The sequence below is a fragment of the Sciurus carolinensis genome, chromosome Y, assembly GCF_902686445.1.
Source record: "Sciurus carolinensis chromosome Y, mSciCar1.2, whole genome shotgun sequence".
Taxonomy (NCBI): domain Eukaryota; kingdom Metazoa; phylum Chordata; class Mammalia; order Rodentia; family Sciuridae; genus Sciurus; species Sciurus carolinensis.
Genome location: NC_062233.1, coordinates 664,203 through 677,897, shown reverse-complemented (window position 1 = coordinate 677,897; position 13,695 = coordinate 664,203). Strand labels below are relative to the sequence as shown.

The following is a 13,695-nucleotide window of genomic DNA, read 5'->3' as shown; positions in this document are numbered from 1 at the left end:
TTCTTTCAGAGCCTAATATCTATTATTCCAAGACCTCCTTTCTTTGAGGATATGGTTTAAGAAATTGGGATCTGGATTAGCTTCCCTCTAAATAATTTTCTTTGGCAATCTTTAACATTTTATCCTTATTTTGTATATTAAGCATTTTCATAATAATGTGTTTTAGTGTGGGTCTGTTGTAATTTTGCATATTGGGGATCCTATAAGCCCACTGTATTTGATTTTACATTTCATTATTTAGGTTTGGGAAATTATCTGATATTATTTCATTGAAAATATTGTGTATTCCTTTGTTTTCTATCTCTGACCCTTTATCTTTCCCAATAAATTTTAAATTTTGTCTTTTTATTTTATCCCACAATTCCTGGAAATTCTGTTCATGATCTCCTAAAATCTTTTTTCCAAGGTCAAATTTATTTTCAAGACTGTATATTTTGTCTTCATTACCTGAAACTCTGTCTTCCAATTGGACTAGTGTATTTGTGATGCTTTCTATTGAATTTTTACTTGATTATTGATTTCTTCATTTCAAGAATTTTGTCTTGATTTCTTTTCAGATTCTCTCTTTCTTTCCTTTTCTTTCTTTATTCCCTTTCTTTGTTCTTTCTCTGATTTCACTCCTTACATTGTCCTTTACATTTCAGATCAGTTTAATTATGTACATTCTGAACTCTTCCTCTGACATTTCTTTCTCTGTGGTATTGATGGATTCTACTTGTTTGTTTGGGGCAATTTGTTGCCTTACTTTTTCATGTTGTTTGTGTGTCTTCCCATCTAACAGTATGAATCTGAAACAGTAGAGTTTCTATCCAGTGAACTTTAGTGTCCCTGAAGTTTTCCAGTACCTCAAAGTTTAGGGGGAGAAAAATAACAACCAATGCAAGCAATATATAGCATTACATGAAATAGTTCCTGCTATGACATTTACAATGTTAATTATTGCAATAAACAGAAATGATATGATCAGTTTTCACCTACAATAAAAACAATGTTTGCAGAAGTATTTATAATTTCAATTGGTGAACAGGGAGAGAAGCAGAAGTAATGTAGGATGTAATGATTTATGATGGAGGAAGAGAGAATTTAAAACTAAAAAAATTAAAGAAACAGTGAAAAAGAGAACAAAGATATTGACTGTTCACAGAGGGACAGAGAAAGAGAATCAAGGGAAAGATATAAGTGAGAGAAAGAATATATACAAAGTAAAAATTTAAAAATAAAATATGAAAAATATGGACTGCTTAACAAATTTGCGTATGATTCTTGTACAGTGGCCATGCTAATCTCTGTATTGTTCCAAGTTTAGTGTAGTTGCTGCCAAAGTGAGCAATGGAAAAAGTTTTAATATGGTGTTTGGCACAGAGTTAACTGGCATTTTACCACCTCTAAGCCAACACTGCTATATTATCCTTATGGAGTATTCCCTTCCTATTTTATTATATATATATATATATATATATATATATATAAATATATATATTTTTTTTTACTTAATATGTATATATTTATATATATATATATATATATATATATCTCCAGATCTTGTATCAAACTCTACATGGTAGTGGTTAAAACTCTTACAAGCCCTTTGTCTTTTTTCTCACTTCTAAAATCCAATATTAAGGTTATGTAAGTTAAATTGCAGAAAATCAGTTTCATTCAAGGACCATTCCTAAGAAGATGGAGGGGGCTATCATCCTCAAACACCCTCTTAGAAAACTCAGGTACTTGAAAGAACTTTCACAGGGAGGAAGTGAAGTGAGTGGGATTATATATAGGAAGGCTACCTGCTTAGTAGGATTTTTGTCATCCAAGGGCTGTGTTTCCTTTATCTTCTCTAGAATTGCCCAGGATAACAATTAACTTTCATCTCATAGGTCATCTCTAGAATTTCTTTGGATAGACACATTAATCCTTACATGTTAAATAGTATTCTACTTAAAATTATAGAACAGAATTAGAAAGTCCTTGGCTCATACTCCTATTATGTGAAGACAATCAATTGTCCCAGACTCTGAAAACCTAAAGGAAGATTACTGATGAGGTGATCTTGGGATCAGTATTTACATCTTTTTGCTGCAACAGTTGAGTTTAGGAATTAGTATCTGTCATTCAACGGTGATTTTCTTTAGAATTTCCAAAACTTAACAAAAGCAAAAACAAAAAATAACCTAATAACACGTAAATTGTCAAGTAGAGCTAATATTAAATAGGGTGACTTAAAACATGAAGTAAGAGCCATTGTTCTTGTTACAAACATATTGGGAATTGAAGCCTGGAGTGCTCTATGACTGACTTATATCCTCAGATCATTTTAATTTTTACGTTGAGACATGGTTCTGCTAAGTTGCCTAGGCTGGACTCAGATTTTTGTTCCTCCTTCCTCAGACTCCTAGGTTGCTGGAATTAAAGGTAACCACCATGCACAACCATTTTATTTTTCTTTTTTTAGTGATAGGAAAGACTTTCCCCCCAGAAAATTATCAATGCCAAATAATAACATATTATTTAAAAAGAAATGAGTTCAAACTGGCTTCAGATTCTTTTTTAAATCTCAAATACCAGATGAAAATTTCCCAACTCAACATTCTATACCCAGCCAGAAAAAATTTTTTGTACTTATGTTTGCAAAATTAAATGAAAATGTTCTTAGTAGTATTTTCTTGATATATCTTTAAATAATCTCTATTAGACATCTCAGTAATTTAACAAAGACCATGCATTTGAAGACTGGGAGGATCTGAAACTTCTATTAAAATGTGAAGAACAGTGGTTATTGACTAAAAAAAGATAATGAGAAGAATGTATTAACAAAATGAAATGTTCATAAAAAAATGGTCCAAAAACCTCTTGATATGCACCATGATGTAACTGGTCATTCCAGATGCCTGCAGTGAAAGGATGGAGAGGACCAAAGTTCATGTTCCTGGCAGCAGCTTGAGCCCTGCATTAGTCCTGTCCACTTAGAAAAATACTTTTGTCGAAGATGCTGTGTTCACCTTAATTTTTCTTTCATTTTCACCTGAGATGAAAGATTATACCATATACCCTTGTTTGGTCATTACAAAATGTATGCTGATAACAATCATCATACATTTCCCCATAAATATGCAAAATGACTATGTATCAGTTAAAAACAAAGCTACCAAATAAGATAAGTTTCATTCCATAGGACATAAATGTATTCTTTGAAATCCAAGTTTTGTGAAGACACTTTTTTTCCCCAAGAAGATGATTATCTGACAACTGAACAGGATGCTTATAGCTGAAAACTGTCATGTAAGTCTTTATCCTAGACAGGGGAGTAAAATGGACTATTTTATTTCTTTTCCGAACTTAACATTTGATTCCAGTATATCAAATGAACCACATCTCAAAGCTGATTCCAAGCTCAAAAATATGTCTTCCTTCTGTAACTATAAAAACCAATATTTTAATTTACAATTTGACTTGGTAATAGTGCCTGTTTCTTTGAGGAAAAAATCCAGGTTCTGATGGTGAGGATTTGAAGTTGCAGGTGCACTCCAGTGCTCAATCCTGCCAGGTACCATCATCAGGTAAGGGCCCTGGCAGGGAGGATGTGTGACTCTGCAATTAGGAGTAGGGTGTGTGGGAACTGGCATTCAATGCTGAGGCCTGTGTAACACCTGTATCCCTTCAATTCCCTTGACCCTCCCTGACTTTCTGAGGGAATCCGATGCTCACAGTTGGAAAGAATCAATCTTCTCTGAAGAAAAGTATTCCAGAGGCAGCACGAGGGTCAAGTGCTCCAAGGCCAGTAGCGAATCTTTTCATAATCTAGTTTTGCCATTCCTCATTATGTCTGGTTCATTGTGTTGGTTTTCAACACACTCAGGTGGAGAGGCAGTGATTGTTTAATTTATTGCAGTAGGAACAGGTTTTGGAACTATTTTCATTAGTGGGCTGTTGTTACATCTTTGTTTTGGTTGGGAAATAAGGCTGGGACCTCCTAGACTGCCATTTTGTTGACATAGCACCAATAAGGATTGTACAGATTTTGTCTTCAATTTTCATGTATGTTTTGCCAGGAAAACCACAGAAGTGATATTTTGTCCTCAGTTCATTGTGTCAGAAGGTCCATGATTTGTTCCAATATGAGTATGTTGACTTTGATCACTTAAAACAGGTTATATAGACAGGATTGTGTGCTAAGCAAACACTAATTTTTCTTTGTTATGAATATCTTGCAACAACTATTACTGTGATGTTTACCCAATATTTCTTTTTTTTTTTTTGTAATGTCAACCAACCTTCAAAATTTATGAGTTGAAATTCTATCCCACGGAAGAATGTTTCTTTCTTGTTGCTTGCTTATGTGTTTATTAATTCATTCATCCATCCATTCATTTATCTATTTATGTTAGTATGATAAAATCTATTTTATTATTTTGGTCATAATTCATTATTCATTTTTTTTGTTACTTTATTTTCCCAAACATGGTAAACAAGAGCCCTTCAAGTTGTCTTCTCTGTGTCTTGGCAAGTTTCTATTAATCCTTGTGTTTCACTCTTGGTCCCCTCCCCAATACCCAACCATGATAGAATGACCTTATTTTAAAGACTATGAGAAAAAACTCCATGCTGAAATGAGAAAGAAAATTACTTCATAATTACTATCTTAAGAAGTTTTTCCCTTTGTACAAGAATTCCACACAATGAAATACTTTTAGGAGAGCACATTTCCAGATTCATTTAAACAAAATAATTTCAAATGTTGAGGACCAAAAGAGATTATTTTTCTTTTTTAATAGATGAAATGGTCTCTTTAGTCCTGTACAAGCAATATACTTCTGTCTGTTTTGTGTAGTTTTTAATTGAGGTAAACCCAACCCCCCTGGAAATTCTAAGAAATCACCCTTGGGGGAATATGTGGGGCATGGGACAGTTATGAAGCTCCAGCCTGCCAGAGGACACTTGAGAACTTGCACTGATACTACCTGGTATGTAAATAGATTGATAAATCCTGTCACAGCTCAGGAATGAGACAGGCTATTCCAGAGGTATTGATGTTAATTAAAAGATCTCTCCCACCTGCAGTCTAGCTGTAGTTGGGGTGCAGCAAAGTCCTGTTTCACCAGAGGAGGCAAGCAAGCTTGTTATCATACTCTTTGCTCCAGACAGAGACAGTCTCAGAGTGCTTACAGCTTTTCATTTTAAGTCCCAGTGACTTAGAAGAATAAAGAAAAGGCACCAGGTCACTGTGATGGTGATTGGGATGCCCACAGGCATGATGGTGAAGCTCACAATGAGGGTGTGACACAAGAGAGCCCCTGTTCACTACTGTAAAGTAAGTGTGTCCTATGTCCTATAAGGAATGTATAAATAAGGCTTGCTGTTCATCTCTAATGGGTACAAGTCAAACATAGAAGATAAGACCTCATAATTTGATAACAAAAGTACAATAAAATCTTATATTTGCACTTTGGAAGGAAAGTTGATGTAAGCTTGAAAGTCTTTCCAACCCAAAGAGGCAATCTAGGGAGTCATCAGATTTTTGGGTAAGGGGGTATAGAAAACAGATGATGGGTGAGAGCAAATGGAGGAGGATCCCTGCAGGCTGGTGTATCCTGGGAAGTGTTCTCAAACTTGCCACCCCCAAGTGCAGGAGGACCATCTGGTGAAGACTTTTGATTTCCTACTGTCATCCCAGATGGAGCACTCAGAAAAGTGGGCACTTCCAGGAAAGGGAACCTGAGCTTTATCTGAGAATCTCCTTCTATGGGACTGATCCTATTCTATAGGTGTGAGGGGGACCAGAGAATGTCTGTTAATCTCTTGCTCTGTATGATGATTATTCATTCATCGTACCTGATTGCAGACAGGACAGAATCTTGGAACATAGGGGAGTGGACAGCACCTCCCCTGACATTCTCCACACAAACTCAGGAAAATCATCTTTCCTTTCACTTCCATGTACCTCTATCTGAAGGCATAATGGAGGAGCTGAGTGGTTAGGGTTAGGGTTAGGGTTAGGGTTAAATGAAGGTTAAACGTGACAAGATAGAGGACTTTGGGAGGCATCCTGACATTAAGATCTCAATACATACCGATTAGTATTTAATAGGGTTTGATAACTGTTTATCTTTGAAATTAAAAAAAAATCCCAGGATGTTTAAATGTATGAATCATTTTATCCTTCAAAAATTATGTGCATATTTCATAGAACCATTTAGGTTTACAATGTGTGACCCTTCCATTTTAGTAAAAAATACTTTGAGTTCTAATATTTTCCTTCATTCTTCCAGTGTTCATGCATTCCATTACTTGGGGCATCACATGTATCTTGAAGATCTCATTTGTGCCAGGCATTATCTTAGATATTGGGTCAATGAGACACACAGGGGCATGACTTGTAGAAGTGTGCATCTGATGGCAAACCTGGACTTGTCAAATATAGTGGTGGTATTATAAATTATAGTGGTGTTAAAAATAGAGGCAGGAAAAAGATATGTCAGAATACCCAGCAATGTGAAGAAGGTCCACAAGCCTCCTTTGGGATGTCTATGTTGTGACTTGATGTTTCTCAAAGTGCTCTATCTGTCTTATCTTGTTTAAGTTTCATTTTGTATCAATACAAAATCATTTATTTTCTCCATTTACAGGTGAAAAAATTGATGTTCAAAGATCTTGCATAATTTACAGAGTTTTTTAGTGGTAGAATCAAGATTCAAAACCTATTATTTTCTTGATACAAAATGAAGGTTAAACAGATAAGATAGGTAGAGAACTTTGGGAAGCATGCTGACATTAAGCTCTCAAAACATGCTGATTAGTATTTACTAGGGTTTAATGACTGTTTATTTTTGAAATTAAAATTCCCAGTATGTATAAATGTATGAATCTTTTTATCCTTCAAAATTTATGTGTATATTTTATGGAACCATTTAGGTTTATACTGTGTGACACTTCCATTTTAGTAAAAAATGCTGTGAGCTCTAATATTTACTTCATTCTTCCTTTGGGATTTCTCAAATTCTCAGATTGGATCTTGGATCTCTAATTCCTTTAACTATGGTTTGTTATTTTGATTTCTTTGTCTCCTTCATCTAAGTTTTTGGGAGGAGCCTTCCATTTCTATTTATAAAATATATGTTCCTTTCTGGAGTGTCCTTATATATATCATATGTACCTGGTGAAAGTTTTCAAAATTTACATTGTTATGTTAAAATATTTTAAAATTAATAATAATTATTTTGGCATTAGTCCCTTAGATATTTATCCTGCATCTTCAAAAAAGTAGAAAAAAAACCCTCAAATCCTTTATGTCCCAAATAATATTTTTACACCAATTCATTTAATAACTCTACTATTGTCTTTCACTGGTCCATATTCACTTTCCCCAGTTTTTCCCCAAACTATCCTTTCCAGCTTGTTTAACAAAATAGGAATCTTATCCAAGACCATGCATTGGAATTGGTTGTTAAGATTCACCATGTAGAATTTTGAGTTTGTGATAAATATTCATTTTTTACAGCAGTGCCTGCATGAAGTGAGGACCCTATCTCCTCTTTTGCCAATCAAGTTCACTGACTGCAGCATCATTGTCATCTGGAACTTGTTTTCTCAAATTTTCAGGTTCCAGCCCTGACCACTCAACACAAAGCCATATTGAAACCTGTGTACAAGGTGATATGTATTGTTCCACCATGTATCCTTCTGATAATTTTCTCCCAGTTAAAATAGTTTATTCCTTCAGATACTGTATTCTTGTTACCAGTAGTTTATTGCTAGCAGTCTGATTACATTTAAGTTAAACATTTTTGGCTAAAATACATCATATGATATGGTGTGCCATGGTTGACCAATGCTAAGAACTCCTACTGGATTTGGGGAATAAACTCTGTTTCCCTTCAGTGACCAGGTGGTACTCAGTGTGATGTTAGTTTGGTAACCTACAAATCACTGCATCTCCATCAGCCATTCACTGAGTATAGTTAGCATCATTTTATAATCTTATTTATCTTTCTTGAAATGATGCTTTAATAGGAGTTGGAAAGTTTGCTCTTGAATACCTGTTTTGCAGATATTCCTTCTAGGTATTTTGCCCCCTCTTCCTTTTGGTTCTTATTTGAAATGAGTTCTTCTCTTTCATCACATCTTCTATTTGGGTGTTGTTTGTATATATGAAGATGATTTATTTCCATATGTCAATTCTATAACTTGCTACTGTTCTCAATATTATCATTTTTAGTTTTTCTGTGTTATCTAGAAAATATTTTCATCTGTAAATTCAGATAATTTTACCTCTTCCTTTCCTATTTTTAGATTTTTATTTTTCAGTACTACGGATTGAACCCAGGGACACCTTACCAATAAGCTACAACCCTTTTTATTTTGAGACAGGGCCTTTCTAAGTTGCATAGGCTGGTTTCAAATTTGGAATCCTCTTTTCTCATTCTGTCTAGTCACTGGGATTAAAGGCATGTACCTGTCTCTTCCTTTCCATTTTTATCATTTTAATTGATTTTTCCTGTCTGATTGTGTTATAAGTCCTCTAATGGGAAGTAAAATAGGAATTTTTGCTTAATTTTATCATCTTAATCTTGACTTTACTACAAATATCTTTGTTGTTTCACCACTGAGAGCTTGACTTTTCACCAAGATTTTTATAAAAGAATAAATTAATTAGTATATAAGAAGTATTTTAAATACTCTCAAGAATGTAGAATACTTAATAAATGTTAAATATTGAAAATCCTTTAAAAATAAAAGAAGTTGAATTTTTAACAAGGATGGGCATATTTTTATCATGTCAAGGAAATATTCACTGTTTTATAAAAATAGTAAGTGGGTTGCATTGTGATATATTCATACGTACATGTAACACTTTGATCACCTTCATATACAATGCATTCCACTTTTATGTAAAAGTATAATGTGTGAATTAAAAATAAATAAATAAATGGAAGATAATAAAGTAGATGAAAGTGTTGAGGGAGAGGAAGGTAGTGCAGGAAAGGGGAAGTTTGGGGGACCAAAGTGGAGCAAATTATATTCCATGCATTTAGGATTATGTCACAATGAATCCCAATATTATCTATAACTATAATGCACTAATAAAATATTAAAAATTAAGAATAAAAAATTTAAATAGGGAAGTGACTGAAGTCTGCTTGCAACCCTAATAATAAAGGCAACATTTTTACTTCCCCTGTCCTCCAAGACATAAAGCAGTGTTGAGTGGTGTTAAATGTCTTTTCAGCATTCCCAAGGATAAGTATATTATTTTTTCTATATTTAACCAGCTCAACATTCCTGGACTCATTCCCTCTGTGGTGAAGATGTAGTAATTTTTAAATGTTTTGTTGGATTTTGCTTTTATTTTTTCAGACTTTGTGAGTGTGAGTTATAAATAAGATTCTTCTGTAGTATTTTTTTGATATACTTATTATTGATATTGTGCCTTCTTTATTAAATTTTGGGAGGTGCTAGAAAGTGAACCCAAGGGCACTTAATCACTGAGCCACATCCCCAATCCTTTCTATTTTTAATTTTGAGACAGGATCTTACTAAGTTACTTAGGGCTTTGCTAAGTTGCTGAGGCTGGCCTCAAACTTGTGATCTTCCTGCCTCAGCCTCCTGAGCTGCTGGTATTACTGTTGTGTGCCCTCATGCCTGGCCACACTGTATTTTTGTCATCAGTTTTTTCTTGCTTTCCTGAAAGAGGATTACACCCTCTCATTCTTGGCCTGAATGTGTGTTCTTTCCTGGCAAAAGCATAAAGAGTTAGTGTATTTCTATTAAATTTTCTTGCTCTTTTCTTCTTTAACCTAAGAAAAGTGTGTCCCAAAGAACGGTTGATTCTTCAGCTTGGATACCTGAATTTAGTGGGCACAAGGTACACATAATTTCAGTTCATATGTAATGTAAGTGAGTAAACAAATCTTTCTCTTTTTAAGCTCCTGAGATTTGGGGTGTTTTCTATCACAGTTTTAATAAGAGAAAATGATTGTTTTTCATTGTTAAATGTAGTTGATTTAGACTTTCCAATTCTTCCAGGTTTATTTTTGGTGTATTGCCTTCACAGATTGTTTATTTCATCTGGTATTATACATTCATTTACATGGACTTAAGCAAAGCAGTCTTATGTTTTTAAAAAATACATTTATGTCTCCCTGCCCTTTCTTTTTTTTTCTTTCTTCTGTTTAATAAACAGGTTTACTTAGCAAAGTAGAGGCATATTCACTGGAGAATGTGGGTCATCTTCAGAGAGAGAAACAGAAAACCCCCAGTCATTTCCTATTTTGCCTACTTGTTTTGTCTCTATTTCTCTCTTCCTTTAATAAGTGGTTTCTCTTATTGATTTTCTTCAAAGAAAATGATTTCAGATAAAATTTTTCAGTTAAACTAGCATATCAATCACTGCAAATATTTATCCTTTATCTGTGGTAAGAACATTTAAAAATCCTCACTTTAAAATTGTTTTATTAGTGCATTAGAGTTATACATAGCAGTGGTGTTCATTTTGACATAATCATATATGTCTGGAATTTAATTTGCTCTCTCTCAATCCCCAGTCCTTCCTCTTTCCCTCCCCTTCTCCCTCCCTCCCTCCCTGGTTATCCTTCCTCTACTCTACTGGTCTTCCTGCTATTTACCTATTATTTTTTAATTGGTGTGTTATAGATATACATGGGTGAAATTCACCATATTATATTTGTACATGTGCATGGCATAATTTGGTCAATTTTATTCCAGTTTCTCTGTTTTCATGTCCCTCCTCCCTCCCCATTTACCAAATCCCTTCTTTATTAAATGTACAATGCAATATTAACTATATTTACCTAGTTGAGCAATAGATCCCCAGACTTTATTCCTCCTATATACATGTATGGAAACATCACACTGCACCCCATAAATTTATATAATTATTATTTATCTCTTATAAATGAAATGAAACTAAAAGAAATCGATGAAAAAATTTAAGTTTTACTGTGGTGTAATCCCCATACCATACAATTACTCTTTTCCATGTATATAGCTAATGGCTTTTAGTATATTCATAGAGTAGCTGAGCAACCACCACAACTGGATGCAAAGAATGTTCATTACCCCAGAGAAATCTCTCATTCTTTGGTCATCTTCCTTACTTGCCTACCTTTCCCAGTCCCCGGCAATCACTAGTATACTTTCTGTCTGTAGATTTACATGTTCTGAACACTCATGTAAATGCAGTCATATAGTATGGCCCTTTGTGACTGACTTCTTTCACATAGTAAATGTTTTCAAGGTCCAAACATTTTGAAACATCTATCATTCCTTTCTGTTGCCAAATATTATTCCATTGATGAATATGCTATGTTTTTTCGTCCTTTCACCAATTGATGGACACTTGATTATCTTCAGTTTTGTCTATTAAGAATAATGTGGTTAATAACATTCATGACAAGTTTTTGTGTGAATGTACATTTTTGTGTCTTTTGAATACACTGGTGGGATAGAACTGCTAGGTCACAGGGTAACTCTACAAATAGCCTTTTGAGGAACTGCCAAACTATTTTTCAAAGCAGTTGAGCTATTTTACAGTCCCACCAGCAGCGTATGAGGGTTACGATTTCTGCACACCCTTGGTAACACTTGTTATATGACTGTAGCCTTCCTAGAGGGTGTGGAGCGGTATCCCACTCTGGATAAATCTGGCTTTTTCCCCTTCTTTCCTTTTTGTTTACATGTGAAAACATTATACTTCATAGTGGTCTTCAAAACCACAGACACTCTTTTCTTCATACTAAAATAGCAGTATGTGTAGTACTAAAATAGAAAATGATTATATGGAATCACTTAAAGAAGAATACACCCATTATGTGGGATCAAAGAGTTTGTTAGGAAAAACTTGTATCTAGACCAGTTTCTTGTATATATCACTGTTAGTCACTTTTTTTATTATAAATTATTTTTTAATATTTTTAAATTAGTACTAATTAGTTGTACTTGGCAGTAGAATGCATTTATACATTTTGAAAGATCATATATAAATGGATCATATATATAAAAGATCATATATAAAAATATTATCAGAATATTTTTCTGATGGCCTTTCAACCTGGAAAAGTGTTTAAATACCTTTATTAAATAACTCTTGGATCCAAAGGAATTATATTTTTTAAAATCTAAATTTCATAAATGTACAACATGGTTGCCAATTATTGTTGCCTACTGTGCCATTAAACACTGGATCTCATTCTTCCTATTGACTGTATTTTGGCTCCTGTTATTCAACTTAATAATCTGTATGAATACACATGTTACATTTTTATTATTGAATTGTAATTGCTGTTTGTGTAGTCTAGATTGAAATTCCTCATCAGAGAGATGATTGGCCTAGATTTTCATAACATTCTATGAGTTATTTTTCCTCTTTCTTGAGAGTATCCTTTGAAGCAAGTATTTTTAAACTGATGATATGAATTCAACTACTTTTATTTGTGGTGTGTGTTTTGGTGTCATAGCTAAGACACTATTGCCTTACTTGAGGTCATGAAGATCTATGCCCAAACTTTCTCCTATTACTTTCACAGTTTCAGTCCTTATACCTAGTCTTTTGATCCACTTTTAATTAATTGTGTATGTGATCTGAGGCAGGAGTTCAAATCCATTCTTTTGAAACTGAATATTCTCTTATCCCAAAACCATTTGTTGTTGGGTGGCAGTGGTGGTCTTGGGGTGAGCTTAGTTGTTTTCTAAGATCATTTGTTGAAAATACCTAAGAGCTGATTTTGTTACTTTGTTTTCTGATTTCTAATACAATCTTGGCTTAAAATATTTTTTCTCCTTGCTTTCCTTCAGTTTATTTTTGTTGTCTCTTTTATTGCATTAGATGCTTAACTCATGTAGTTTATTCTTTATATTTACTTATGTAAGTATTTAAGGAAATGAGTTTTCATTTTATTACCATGTTAATAATATACCATAGCTTCTGATATTGGTATTATTATTGTCATTTTTTCTAAAATTTCTACCATTTATATCTTAAAATTATTTTATTTTCATTATAACATAAATGTATGGATTTACTAGGTGCCATGTGATAGTTCAACACATGTAGAATTGTGATGACCAGAGGCTGGCAGAGTAGGGGTAATGTGGGTGGAGGTAGGTTGGATCACAGGAGCCAAAACCCTGTCAAATAGGAGGAATGAGTTCCAGTGACTGTAGTGGCAACAATATGTTATATATTTATGAAATTTAAATTTTTTAAATATCTAATTCCTTTGAATCCAAGAATTATTTAATAAAGGTATTATCTATCCTTACTTAATATTAAGTATTATTTATCCTTACTTTTAATCATTGTTCTGACTTGGAATGACTTAAGTTCTTTTTTATTGATGTTTATATATTTTTCTTCATCTTCTGTAGTTTCTATTTCAAGAAAATTTTGCTGTTTTATTTGGTGCTCAGATATCCTAGATATTGTATTTTTAGTAATTGTGAATGTAGGTTTTATTTTTACTAGGCAGCCTGCCTTGTCCTTGTCCTGTGTTCTGCCATGCTTGATATAGGGGTCATGTTCTTTTGTGTATATTGGCCTCCTGTGCTATTAAAAACTACTTTATTTTAGCTACTTGTTGATCTTATGAAAGAGAAAATACATTTGTTTTCAGGGAGTACTAAAACTAAGACATTCTCCAACCTAATCTTTTTTTAGTAATAAAGAGATATTATTTGTCTCAA

The 13,695-nt window shown here is 33.5% G+C and overlaps 1 non-coding gene across 1 annotated transcript; it reads right to left on the bottom strand.

Moving 5' to 3' along the window:
- Positions 1–1,226: 1,226 nt before the first annotated feature.
- Positions 1,227–1,330, bottom strand: LOC124973044 (U6 spliceosomal RNA). The gene has a single exon (XR_007106606.1). It is a non-coding gene; the product is annotated as a U6 spliceosomal RNA (small nuclear RNA).
- Positions 1,331–13,695: the final 12,365 nt, after the last annotated feature.